The 14,152-nt window shown below is 40.9% G+C and overlaps 1 protein-coding gene and 1 long non-coding RNA gene across 3 annotated transcripts in view; both read right to left on the minus strand.

Moving 5' to 3' along the window:
• HDAC4 (histone deacetylase 4) overlaps positions 1-14,152 on the minus strand; it is a 90,804-nt gene that overhangs the window by 45,003 nt on the left and 31,649 nt on the right. The window contains exon 1 of one of the 2 annotated variants that reach the window (XM_053472214.1): positions 5,821-5,955. The exons of the other annotated variant lie outside the window; for it this stretch is intronic. The gene's annotated coding sequence lies outside the window, so the exon portion shown is untranslated. Of the gene's footprint in view, positions 1-5,820; positions 5,956-14,152 lie in introns of those variants that run through there. 2 annotated transcript variants of the gene reach the window in all.
• Positions 9,469-10,349, minus strand: LOC128502400 (uncharacterized). The gene is made up of 2 exons (XR_008355105.1): positions 9,667-10,349; positions 9,469-9,621 (listed from the first exon to the last, which is right to left on the minus strand). It is a non-coding gene; the product is annotated as an uncharacterized LOC128502400 (long non-coding RNA).

The raw sequence follows: 14,152 nt of genomic DNA on the forward strand, positions 1-14,152 counted from the left end.
GCAAATGCAAGGGCCATATTTCAGAATCCCCCCATATGCACTTGAGCACCCCCAGAAGCACCTTTCCCCATTCACCAGTTAAATGCCATGCAGTAAATGTTTGGCTGAACATCTCCGTGCCTGTGATATACTCGCCTCCAGTGCTGGCTCAGGAAGCTGTTCGGACCCCCTGTGGGCATGTGTGGAAAGTGCTGCCATTGATTTACATAGGATCACTTTCCTGCCACTGCTTCAAGCAACCAAAGAGGAGGGCAGCCGCTGCAGGGGGCTGCAACTTCTAGGTCAAGTATGTGCTTTATTATTTTATTTTGCAATAGAATACTTTAATAAACATTATTCTATAGGGGTGTCAGGGACACTAAACTGTCCCTTTAACAGACAGCCTTTCAAGGGGCACACGTTAGAGAACAGAGAGCCAAAGCCATCAATTTATAATACTGCCCACCAAAAAAGCTGAGCAAGCACTTTGCAAAAACGCAAAGGAGCTTTTGCACGTCACACAAACACACAATTTATTTTACACACAAAAGGGATGATAATGGGATACAATAGAAATATCTTATTGTAATAAAGAAAGTGACGTTGGTAAAGATGATACCTTTATTGGTAGATTGCAAGCTTTTGAGACTATCTAGGTGTCTTCATCAGTCATAGTCACAAAACCTTGCAACCCATTATACATCAGTTAGCCAAAAAGGTATTATATTTACCAAATTTTCTCTCTCTCTTTCTAGAGGCAGTCGAGAAACCATTGCTTGTGATTAATAAGCACTGCAGATTGAGAAAGGAGAGGAAGTCGTTACATGGCAGTGATCCGTATCTCCCAGCCAGACCCTGGGCTTGAGTGAGCCAGGCAGACGAGAAGACAGGAAGGTTACGCTTTGCTGTGAAAACCACACACATTTCCTCCCGGCTATTTATCTGGGACCACCAGAAAATTCCACAAGAGATGTATTTGAAATGAGCACACTGAGCCACTTAATGGGGGGCCCAGCATTCCTGACCAGGAAAACCTTCTCTTGCATGTGGGCATGAGTGACGCGAGCAGAGAGCCTCAGAATTCATAGCTTTTACTGGAATATGGCGCAGGGAACTGACACTCAGAATTTATTACACATATATGTATTTCTCACAGTTATACAGATTGCATATAATACACACATATATATATATATATATAAAAAAAAAACACACACACACACAAAAAAGGTTAAAACGACAGTTAACATTTTAGAATACAGGACTGCAAGATAATTTACTATTCCTTTTAGCGCTTGAGACGGTTGACCAACTAAGAAGTACTGACATAGAAGAATGGAAGTAGACTACTGATCCGAGCCCATCTACTCTGCTAGTCTCCTTCTGCTGGAAAAACCCCAAGCCTTATTTGGTCCTTGGTCTCGTCTCTTGCATGTTATAATTCCTGAAATGTTATTAAGCTTTACCACTTCTGCTGGAAGGCTGTTCTACTTAACTGTCACCCTCTATGTGAAGCTTTTGACCCTGTTTGGTTTTTTTGTCTCTTGCGTCTTGTCGTGACACTTCATGTCCTTTGAAATATACTTATCTCTTGTATTTTCTTTAATCATGTTAAGTCTTTACATTTTTATACCACATCCACTGTCTTCTCAAAGCTATACATGATGAGACCCTTTATTATTTTCTGACAAACTTCACATTGTAAATCGTTCAACAGACTATGATATGGGGTCTCCAGGACTGTACACATTATGATGCAAGGTCTGGTGAGAGATCAGTTAAGTGGCATAACTACCTCCCTCTCCCTTGCCATCAACTATATAACTCAGTATCCTGCTTGCATTTCCTGCTACTTTGTTACATTTAGAATGAAATACTAAGAAATCCCTCGTCTCTGATTTTTATGCTCCGACGGCATTATTTAACATTAACACACAAACTGCAGCTGTCATACTCTCAGATATTATTGTGATTTCATTAAACCAGTGTAGTCCAACTTGCTAGCATGGTGGTTCGTATATAAGCTGAAGGTCCGGACCCACAAACACTAGTACAAATACACACACTGACACCACACCATCCTCGCCATCACCAAAGCTCCACAGCCTTACTTTTTCCAGAGACTTTCCTTCTGGCTGCTCACACACTTCAGAAAGAAAATATGGACTTGAAAAAGAGAGACTCGTTTTAATTTTAGTAGAGAAATCAGACAAATAAGGAAGATGTACAAAAGCACCCTCGTGCTTAACACTGACACGCATATTCCCAAGCATTGTGGTATAAAAAGCGCTGAACTGTGATTCTGAGCTCAGTCAGTCAATCAACTCACTTACAGACTGGGGAAAAAAAACTAGGAGATCAACAATGACAATCGGGAACATGACCCATATCTCTGCTCACAACACTGATGCTCCTCGCAAGTAACAAAGAAAACAACATTGTTCGTCTGAAGGGCATTTCTAAATGTAGAGAATGAACAGGGACTTTCCATTGGTTGCTATAGTGACCATTTAAATGTAGTCACTATATGAGTTAAAGACTCAATGACATAAACACTAGTCACTAGGGACGCATTTAGAGAAAGCAAACAGGAATTCTAAATCAATATTCACCAGTCCTGAACACCCATGAGAGTCCATAAAATGCTATAGAATCTGCAGGCGCTTTATACATGTAATGATTCATAGTACGGAAAATGCATACTTCCAAAGCATGGTACGCCCCCGATATGTTCCGTGGCTCATAAACCTGACCCAGGTTACCTACATTAAACAAGAACATGGGCTAAATAAATGGTCCAGTGCAGTCATCTAAAGGGGCTTTTTATTTCTCTCTCAGACAAGGTAATAAAATGTTACATGTAGGGTATGTATGTTGTGGTTCAACCACAGTCATATAACTAGCCTGGTAAATAAGAAATGAATGGACCCCAAAACCCATAATTGCAAACTTGGTTGATGTACCCTTATACTTCACCAGAAACCAATGTCCTGAGACAAAAGGAGCTGGTGTCACATCTCTGCTGCACAATGCTGGTAAACGGCAGCTTCAGCCTCAATGATTTACACATAAACCACAGACATGTTGTTGCTTGACCTGAAAAAACACTGTGGTTTCTCTCCAGTAGATGCTGTGGTTGTAAAAAAGTTTAAAAGCAACACAAAGGCCACAAGGTTAGGGATAGGAAACAGGCGACACAGGTACGGGTCATATTGTAGTAGCATGGAATTAACAGAGTGTTCTTTGTGCTGCAGGATAGGCTACCTTATTGTCCATCTGAGAACATCTGGGCACCAGTAGAATGCAGTGACATATCCAGTAATTCATTCACTTAAAAAAGGTTCACCATCTCCCTGGTTATAAAGGAGACAATAGATTACAAGCAGATTTCCAGTCTAAATTTTCCAACATTCATGATATTAAAATGACACCGCAAACGCGGTTGTGAATTCTGTGAGAACTGACGACATTGTGATATTTGTGTCGTGACAAAACATGGCAGAATCCAATAGAAAGAGCTTCGTGACAGGATCTGATGGATTAAAATTCATACCAAAATCTTGGGCCAGATTAGGAGTGTTGGCAGCACAAGAAGTAAACAATGTATTGTCTAATTATATACAGCAGCTTCCAGTGCCACTACACAATTATTCAGACAAGATTGTACAAAACATTCACATAGCAAACTGACTATTATCTATAGTGTTAGGTAATTTAACCCCGAGCTGCTAGAAGAATGAAGAGATATATATATATATACATACACATATATACACAGCCCTCAAACCTTTAAAAAGCAGAGAAAGGCATCAAAATGGTGAATGAGTAACAGGAATAGTCACAACTCTTGTGCACACTTGGAGGGAGTATTTAGAAGTCGAAAGGACAATTCTTTATTATCTTCAATAAAGAATGTTTCAAGATTATAAACCTCACAAAAGAAAACACCCTATGAATAAAAAGCACCGACACTGTACAACAGCAGCAAAGAGCAGGTAAATGGAGAAGATTTGTCACATGACCTCTGAGGGCTATTTGATGTCCAGCTAAAACAGAGCTGGGTCATCCAATTGTTTGACTATAACCCTAAGTGAAGGTTCATTCAATAAACAGTCTGACACTGAACTGCAATGCCCATAAGCGTCTTCTGAAGGGCCATTTTTTCTTATAATAACCCATGGGTAAATCGGCGAAAGGGAAGGTGTATTGGTTTATCCCTTCATAATACAAAGGGTTAAAACATTTTTGTTAAATCTATTGAAAGTCGCCACAAACTAACCCTTTAGTAAATAAACACTAGAGCCACCAGCAAACAGTGGGGAAAAGGTGTATGAAGCCAGCAGCTGGTTATCTGAGGGTGCTGGGAGTTATAGTGAAACAGTGGGTTGCAGGCTGCACCTTTGTAACAGAGGAGACTTGTAAGCATTGTACGGAGCACAAGGAGCAAATGCTTGGTGGAATCATACCAATTAATCAGCAACCAGGGAGGGAGGTGGAACTGGAACCAACACATCAAACCTACTAAAACATTTATATCCCCCATTAGCAAGAGAGTGGGGAGGGATGAGAGAAAGGTCCATGGCTTAGATTTCCTTCCATGGGAAAAATATAGCCCCATCAACCCCCCCCCCACCACCCCAAGCTGCCAGGAATTAAGCTTAACCCATCACAGTTTAAAACAAGCATGCACTGCTGCAGCACTCGGCTACGGGATATCTTTGGAAACGAGGTAGAAATCATTGCAAGACAAGCAGAAATCCAAATGAACACTTTCAAAGTATCCATACACGTGTACGAACACATACTATCAGTCATACACTTACTAAGTGCATCACATAAGCGAGCAGAGGCTCTTAAAGCAATTATCGCACTGTTTTGGTCAGGATCCCTGACAATGTATAGAGTGGGCAGAGAAACTACTTTAACCTCTTCACCGTCACGCAGGGAGAGTAGGTAGAAACGCACCTCAACATTCAGAGAGGAATCAGGAGCGTGGTTTATTGACATGGCTGCTTTAGTGCTCTGCATATTCGATATCCAAAGCTCTGCTCCAGTGAAGATAACCAGTAATGATTCACTCATTGCTAGGGATATCTTCTCCACAAATACAGAACTAGCACACACCTGATCCCGATACTGGATGCAATAAATCCATTCTACCCGTCCCACTCCCAACTCATGCCTCAGTCACAAAATAAACCACTCCGTACAGATGTAGAAAAATCCCTGAGGTTAGAGTTAGGTTTCATGTAATAAAGCAAACGTGTTAAACATCTGAGTGACTCAAATTACAAAGTACTCTGTCCAGCCCAGGGCAACAAAGAGCCTTAAATACTGTACAGTGACCCCACAACAACATAGAAATAAGGCTATGTGGGTGTCTATATGCATATATACATAAACACATATCCACATTTCGTGCCAAACAATAGTGTCATTACCTTAAAAGACAAAAAACAACTGAAGACTAACCAATTATTCCCACTTATAAAGCTTATTCCCATTCTCTCAGCTGCAGTCATCCACATGCCTTCTGGAAAAAGGCGTTTTGTAGCTGTGCCCTGATCATAATATCACTAATGTTCCCCAATATGGACACAATGGTTACTAGTCAGAAGGCGAAGTTATAGGACACTCAGTAATCGCATAACGATTATTCTATTTTTAAGTGATGGGCTTACAGAGACAATTTACATTACATGCACAGATATGGAAGCTATAGACCACATCTTTCATTCACACACACAGCTATCATCACTTCACGCTAGAGTTTCTTCATATTAAAGCATTCACTGCAAGTCTCATTCGGTGTACAGTGACAACACAGCAGGTTTCACTTACAAAAGTGTGTACTTGCACTATAGCCGTCTTCTCATAATTCAGCTCAAGGAATAGGAGAAAAAGCCGATATGTAAAGCCCTGAGCTCAGAGCATATCGCGCACCAAGGTTAGAATAAATCTGTGTATGCACAGCGCTGTCTCTTGCTGTCTGCTGTGCTGCAGAGTAGAGCTTTGTATGTTTCTGAACACAGCGCTGTGTGATTTGCTGGATGAATGAGGAGGGCTGGACAGAGCTGAGCGCACGGCTCTAACAACCGAGGTGTCAGCGGCAGAATGTGCTACAGTTACTGCATGAGGCAGACTAAGGAAATGGAGAGCTTACTAAACCAGTGATACACACTACCCCAGAGACAGCCGCTCCATGCACACACACAACCAATGATACACACTACCCCAGAGACAGCCGCTCCATGCACACACACAACCAATGATACACACTACCCCAGAGGCAGCTGCTCCATACACACACACACACACACAACCAATGATACACACTACCCCAGTGACAGCAGCTCCATGCACACACACACACAGCCAATGATAGATACACACTATCCCACAGACAGCCGCTCCATGAACACAACCAATGATAGATACACACTACCCCAGTGACAGCCGCTCCATGCACACACACACACAACCAATGATACACACTACCCCAGAGACAGCCACTCCATGCACACACACAACCAATGATGCACACTACCCCAGAGACAGCCGCTCCATGCACACACAATCAATGATACACACTACCCCAGAGACAGCCGCTCCATGCACACACACAACCAATGATACACACTACCCCACAGACAGCCGCTCCATGCACACACACAACCAATGATAGATACACACTACCCCAGTGACAGCCGCTCCATGCACACACACAACAAATGACACACACACACTACCCCAGTGACAGCAGCACCATGCACACACAACCAATGATACACACTACCCCAGTGACAGACACTCCATACACACACCCACAAAAAATGATGCACACTACCCCAGTGACAGCCGCTCCATATACCCACACAACCAATGATACACACTACACCAGAGACAGCCGCTCCACACACACACACACTTCCATTTAATCACAATGAAGCTTTGCAGACACAAGTGTCAAAGCTAATAAAATATGCTCTCAGGTACCATAAGAGAGAATGACAGACTGGTGATGTTAGTTTTCAAATTCTTGTGTACTATGTTTGTATTCATTAAAGTAAAGAAGCAAAAAAATATTCCAGCCAGACATAAATGGCCCCAGCGGTGGAGTAAATTAAACAGGTACTCTACAAAGATAATACATACAAAGCTAAAACACAGTTCGCCAGCGGAGTGATGAAGCGGGCGCTACCACAGTCAGCAGTGCGAGAGTTAAAGGCATGTGGGCACCCGAGCAGGTAGTTTACATTGCCCCTGCCGCTGCATAGAGGCAATAGAAGGCAGCTGCGGGGTCACTCCAGTTAGTTCTCCGTGCACCGCTCGAGATTAACAGCTGCGAGGAGCATTTCCCTCCAATTCAACAGCAGCTGCTCTCCTCATAGTCCCATTTTTAGAAATGAGGAGGTGGATCTTGGTAACAACTGCTATCTAATCCCACTCTACACAGATCAATTACCTGCAAAATAGGCCCTCCATTGTCTGTGGCAACCAGCACTCTATAAATAACCTGAAAATAACACTCGCCAGTGTACACAGAAGCCGAAGATGAAAGGTATTACGTAAACGGAACCCATGCCGAGATTGCCATATCAAAGCACGTGATGTTGACATAATTGCAGCCGCATAATCTTTAATATAGATAGTCATAAAAGAGGATTCATTTATATAAATCTTTATTTCATTTTATTTTGCATACAATAACGTAAGATATATCATTACTCCCACCCTCCTAAATCCCTATTATACAAGATTTTATAAGAATATTCTTATATCATTTATTATACGATAACAAATCAACTCCGGGTCATATGAATAAATTCACTGTGCAGCACAACAATAATTTCCATGCAGTCCAGGACTGCATCATTTTAATTAACAGGCTGGCTATGTGGAAGAAACAGTCATACCGCAGCGACTAAAACTGAACGCCGTAGGTGAGTGAAACGCTCGGAAGCTAAATCCCATCTCAATAATAATATGGCTGTGTACTATGAGCTTTTGTAACCATTAAAACAACCAGATGCCGAGCGCAACAAGCAAATGGGCTTGGAGCTCATCACTCCCGACACAGAAAGGAGTTCCTGAACCTCATGTGGGTTATTAAGAACTATTATCTACACACGAGGGCAGACTGTAATCGTAAACACCCCCACAACCCTCGCACATAAAACCAGTATCTCCTTCAAAGAAAAACAAAGCCTAACCCGTCACCATATTATCTACAAAGCCATCCAGAATTTAAGTGAATTTTAGAAACCAGCCTTTTTTGCTAATTTTAGATATGCTGGAGAAAGCCTTCTCCAGTACCTTATCCTAAGGAGCCTGCCGTCCAAGTTCACACACCTGGAGATCGAGTCTCATGGAGATGCTAAAACACGAGGTCCGTTGGAATGTCTCATTCCAAAGTCACATATACAAAGCCTTTCAGTATTGGATGACTTACTGATAAACTTAACTCATTAAAATCATATGAAAAATACGATTAAAACGGAGTAACTTCCTTAAAAGCTGGTGAGAACAGACTTTTTCTCCTGTGATGAATTACTTTAATCTGATATGTAATGTGTGCTTTTGCAGGGTGATTTATGAATATCATTAACTTTGCAAAGGAATTATTTTTGGGGAAAAGACATTATGTATAGAATAATGTCAACTGTAATTACAGAAGCAAGTACATTTGTTTCAAGTTGAAAGAATAATGAACATTATTATTATAGCCAATCAGTGAAACTAGCCTTATTCAATGCGCTTCTGTGGACATCGATGAAACGGTTGCTTTGGGGTTATTAGAAAATACAATGCGTACAGTTAAATGATGGCCACATAATTCTGGAGACAGGTTCTTGTAGCAGAAGGACATTTGTATTTGCTTCATTACAGGTCTACGAGATTGTGAGACTGCAAGAGGAAGGTCCTCTTTGCCTTCTATACCAGTAGGTCAACAATGTATATTATAAATCTTTTTTACAGGTTTTAATTTTGACTCTCTCCTGTTGTAATGGCTTACAAGTAAATGGGTAGATGCAATAGGGTCTTCAGATTTTCATACAAACTCTGCACGTGAAGGGGGAAAAACGGTGTGATTTTTTTTTTTTTTTTTATTTAAAATGTATTTTTGACCCTAAATCCAAGTCTTCTGGATTGACATAAGCAAACATATATACTCTGTAGCACCGTGCAGAGGGTGAGCAGGACATAACAAGTAGAGCACCCATGACAATAGTTGTAATGTACAAGGTGTGCCCATTGCAGCTGAGGAAGTGCAAACGAAATACGTCCTGCTTTTTGGGGGGGGGGGGGGCGCAAGCCTGGCCAGGCACAGTCATTACCAGTGGTAAGTGTTTTTCTTTTAGCTATATACAGTATATTTATTTATTTGGTTCTCCCTGTATATTCATTGTTTTAACCCCTAGTGAGGCAGGCTGAACATCACTCTACTGCTTGTGTTTTATGTATTTGTCTTTTATATATTTGTCTCTATTTCTTTTATTTAATGTATTGCATATTTCTTTGTCTTTGTATTAAACATATTGTTTTTACAGTTATCCAAGCGCTGTCTCTTGTTTTCAGTTTGTGTTTATATTTGTAGGCTCTCTACCTGTTGGAGAACGTGTACTATTCAAGACTAGCAGCCTTGTCATTTATTGGTTATGATACCAGTTTATTGTATATATACACTTTTTTTATTTAAACACAAAAGATTGGTAATTATTATTGATTATTTCATTTTTTTCCACTTATTGGTTGTGTGGGTTTGGCTCTTGATCATGAACCCCCCCCCGGTCTGTGTGTTTTTTTTCTTTTGGGTAATATTAAGCGCTGTATTTTTTGTTTCTATAAGAGTTGTAATGTAGTTTTGAGCAAGGTCATCCTCACCTTTTATTTGTATGAGTCTAGGTTTGAGAGCCAGTACTGTAAACATACTACCAAATGGTTTTGGTTAGGTGCACAAAATACGTCAATACCACAGAAGGCAACTGAAACTTGGCCAGTTCTAAACTAAAAGAGCGATGAATAGCGCTGGGTCATGCTCAGCAACAATTCAAATATTGTTTGGTTATACATGACTTTCAGCATGAAACCATTGCATTCACAAAATTCATCCATCTGCAGTTCCAGAATGTCAGAGGGCACAGTCAGCAAAGGTTAGGATGTTGGGTACAAAGTAAAGAGTTCTTGGAAATTAGTTCCCACGCAATTGTTCCTTTATTTACCAAGAGCTTCAAATATACTAGCATGATTCCGCTACTTCTATAGTTAAAGGTTTCTGTACAGAGACGTAATCATACAAGTCATTAACTACTTAAGTTAGCTTCATTGTGTTCGGATGTTCAAAGTTGCAGAGGAAAATAATGTTACATTTAGTATCTTCCACCACAGAAGCTTAACTTTGAAATGTACAATGCAATGTATAAAAATGATGGGGAATTAGATTTTCCTCTTTTTCGCCAATCAGGGTTTACGAATTTTCACTTGCATTTCGTTTTTTTTCCCCCCACTCTCACACTTTCTCTCTACCTTCTCCACCAAACACTTTCATGCAGTTGTCTTTCTCGCAGCTCTGCTTCTTGTTCTACTGTCAAGAAGAAAAAGAAGAGGGAAGATATAGGTGGAGATTCGGAAAAGCAGACGGACACTGAAACGGTTGAGGAGAATGTAGGAAGACATGGAGAGATAATTAGAGTGTAAGAGAGAGTGATCATGTCACGCCGACGCTCTGTCATAGAAGCCCCGGGAGAAGTGCCGGCAGCAGCGGAGATTGTCTACGTGCACGGTGCAGATGTTCACCGGCTGCTAGAGAGCAGGATCCAGCGATGCAGGGGATCTGGATCTTTGTCTTGTAGTGAGACCTCTAATTGAGGTCTGATTATAAGATGACCTCAAATATAAGACAAGCATTTTGTCTTATATTCGAGCACATACGGTATTAAGGACACACATGGACTTTTTTTTTTTTTTAAAAGATTAAAAAGTTAATATTTCCATGACTGATGAAATCCATTTGAAAGGAGAAGCAGGATTGTCTACCTGTGAAAGGCGCATTTTAACAGATAGGGTGTCATTTAACCAACTGGATCTTTAGGCTTAAGGCAACCTATACTTCAATAGGGATTTTGAACTACTAACTCTGTTAAAATCAAGCAGCACATAATACTGTTAAACAATATTGTGCTGAAGCACAGCCAGACTTCTGTGCCCGCTAATCAAGTAAGGCATTATTGGTTAGAAACAGACTTAAAAGCTTTGCAAACTTAGCCAAAAACAAAAGGTAATTTGGAACACTCAAAGTAAAGAAAATATGCATGGGCCGTGCTGCCATCTCAGCAGTACTGATCCACCTCTGAACTTAGCTTCACCAAATAGTTACAAGAGTTGCAAATAGCCATTGAAAAGAAAATCTCATCCAAGGTATCTCCCCACCACATTATGCTACTTTGTTTTTAAGCCTATTTTATTGTTTGATTATTGTCAGATGAGTGTTAACATAACAGTAAGAATTCATACTGTTTTTAACACCACCCCTGGGAGTTAATGAAAATGCACTATAATACAATTGCAATTTTAGAACAGCAGCAGGAAAAAAAGAACATAAACATAATATAGAGCAGAAAGAAGTGTGCAGCAATTTATCTGGTACCACCTTGGCTCACTTGGTTGATGGGTACCACAGCTGTTAGCCAGCTGTTACACAGCAGAAGAAAGCAGTAGGAGATTTACTGCTAAACAGTACCATACAATCCTCCTAGCAAGATTCATAGGGTAACTATTTAAAGGCTAACACAACTTTTTAACACTGGGGCCTATAACGTTGCTAGGGCATGGGGGGGGGGGGGTTTCAGTATGCAGGAGAGCTAAATATCTTCTTAAAAAGAATTTTAGCTTTTCCAGGAGGAGATTTTACCCAGAAACAGAATTCCAGAAACCCCTGGTACATAAGAGAGGACACACAAGTTCAGAACTGTTACCATGGCTTAACAAGAAGAATACAACACAGAACACAACAATTACGAATAAATTACACATTCTAGATTTTAGGAAAAATGTATGGTGTGTATTACTTGGACTAAGGCACTAGCATCAAAAGCTGTCAAATCTCCCCATCTTCAGGGGACAACTCCCAACTGAGACTTCCGTCTCCTGTTTTCTAAATCAAATGGTAAATATTTAAATTTTTCTTTTTCTTTAAACATCGGGATCTCTATTAGCACAGGGGGACCTGTTTGTGGTCCCCTGCATAGCAATCACCTCTACAGCAGTCAGGAGAACCCTACAGTAGCCAGTTACATGGTTGCAGCATACGCACACGCAGACTGATCAATCACTGAGTTACCGTGGCAGCATCCATACATTTAGGCCTAAGCTGCCAGAGGGTAGTAGTCTTATATTCAGACTTTTTTCCCCCTAAATTAATATTCAAATTTTTGGGGATCGTCTTATAATCGAGTAAATATGGTAATTTCTTAAACGTAGCGCATCCTGGAGCAGCCCATTATAGTGACTCTGTCTTCCAAGGTAGGGCTGATAAACATTAACGGTCCAAACGCTTTGGAGACGCCGCATAAGCTAGAAACGCTTTGGAGAGGCGCCGCGGGTCCTGCCACCCGTCCCCAGGGATGCGTTGGAGTTGACACTCCTAACCGAGGGATTGCAAAAGCGAAGAGTGGTGGTGAGTAGTCCAGGAGATACACTTTTGGCTAATAGCGTCAGTCTCTGTGGATTACACGTAGTTAATTTTTGGGAACGTTTATGCATCTAGGTTAGATCATCAATGCTGCCAAATCATCTCATTATTCTATTCTTAATGTCTCCTCGAACCCTCTGTTCTAGGTATGCTAGGAGAGAAAAGAAATATAGTTGCTATTCAATCATGTTGCCTGTAGGTAAACTATATAATTAAACATGAATGGCACAAATAATAAATGCAATATTGGAAGGGGACACAACAGTCCTGTGTAAGGGTGCACTGGTAAAAAGCATTCCCAGACAAGAAACCATGCTTTCCTAGACATCCGAGGCAGGACATAACAGGTTAAATAAAAACAATAACTGTACAAAACGTTACTACCAAAAGGTTCATCACTAAAAGGCAAAGGGGCTTATTACTAGTTGAGGAGAGTTGGGGGTTTATGAAAGGTCAAAACTGGCAAGTTTCTACAGTAAGAAAGACCTACAGGCAACATGATGAAGTACTATCCATGTTTCTTTTCTCTACTGGCTTGACTACCTTTTTCTTGACAGAAGGTATGAGACATGATAATCTTACATTAAGAGTAAAACGATAAGATGATTTGGGTGTGTTGATGATCCAAGCTAGATCCCTCAACATTCCCAAAAATTAACTACACGTAATCCACAGAGACTGACACTATTAGCCAAAAAGCATCTTCTGGGCTGCTCACTCCCAATCTTCAGTCTTGCAATCCATCAGTTAGGATTGTCAACCCCAACACAACCCCGGGGACCCGCGGTGCCTCTCCAAAGCGTTTTGGAGCTTATGAGTAAGCGTTAAACTGATGGTCCATCCGGATTCTTTGGTGCTTTACATTTGGAGTGCAGGACCTGTGTACTTTTGTGCTGCTGTTAGCCATCTGACGTATGACATGACAGTAATCCCCAGCCTCTGAAAATATGCCATGATCACCACCAGTAGTTTAGTAAAGACCCTGGGGTGGGGACTGATGGTAGTGTGAAAGGCAAGGTCTAAAATTGGAGATGCAAGATCAAATTGCACCATGGAGCTGCTATCTTCAAGAATCTCTGATTATGACAAATGAGAATATTTGAGTAAGCATCCATAAAGTATATCATGAACAATCAAGAAGACAGGATACCTCCAAGGTTGAATTAGCAGTGTCCATCCTAAAACTGAAAAAAAGAAAGAAAACTGTTGATGTTGTGTATGTAGAACACACATTTCATCCCCCTGTTCTTGAGGGGGAATAGGTACCACAAGTTGCTGCTTAGGAATCAAGGAGAATGGAGAGGCAGAAACTCCACCCAATAGCCTGTCTGTATTACTTGTTGGTCCCAAGGGTTTGAGTTCCCCATTCTTAAAGAAAAAGATGCATGTTTCCTATTACTGGCTGCAATGTGGTGTCAGAAACAGGATGTGTCGTCTCTACAGTATTCCTTCCCAGAAAACTAAGGCTTATTCTATCAGCAT

Source organism: Spea bombifrons, chromosome 7 (genome assembly GCF_027358695.1).
Source record: "Spea bombifrons isolate aSpeBom1 chromosome 7, aSpeBom1.2.pri, whole genome shotgun sequence".
Lineage (NCBI taxonomy): Eukaryota > Metazoa > Chordata > Amphibia > Anura > Pelobatidae > Spea > Spea bombifrons.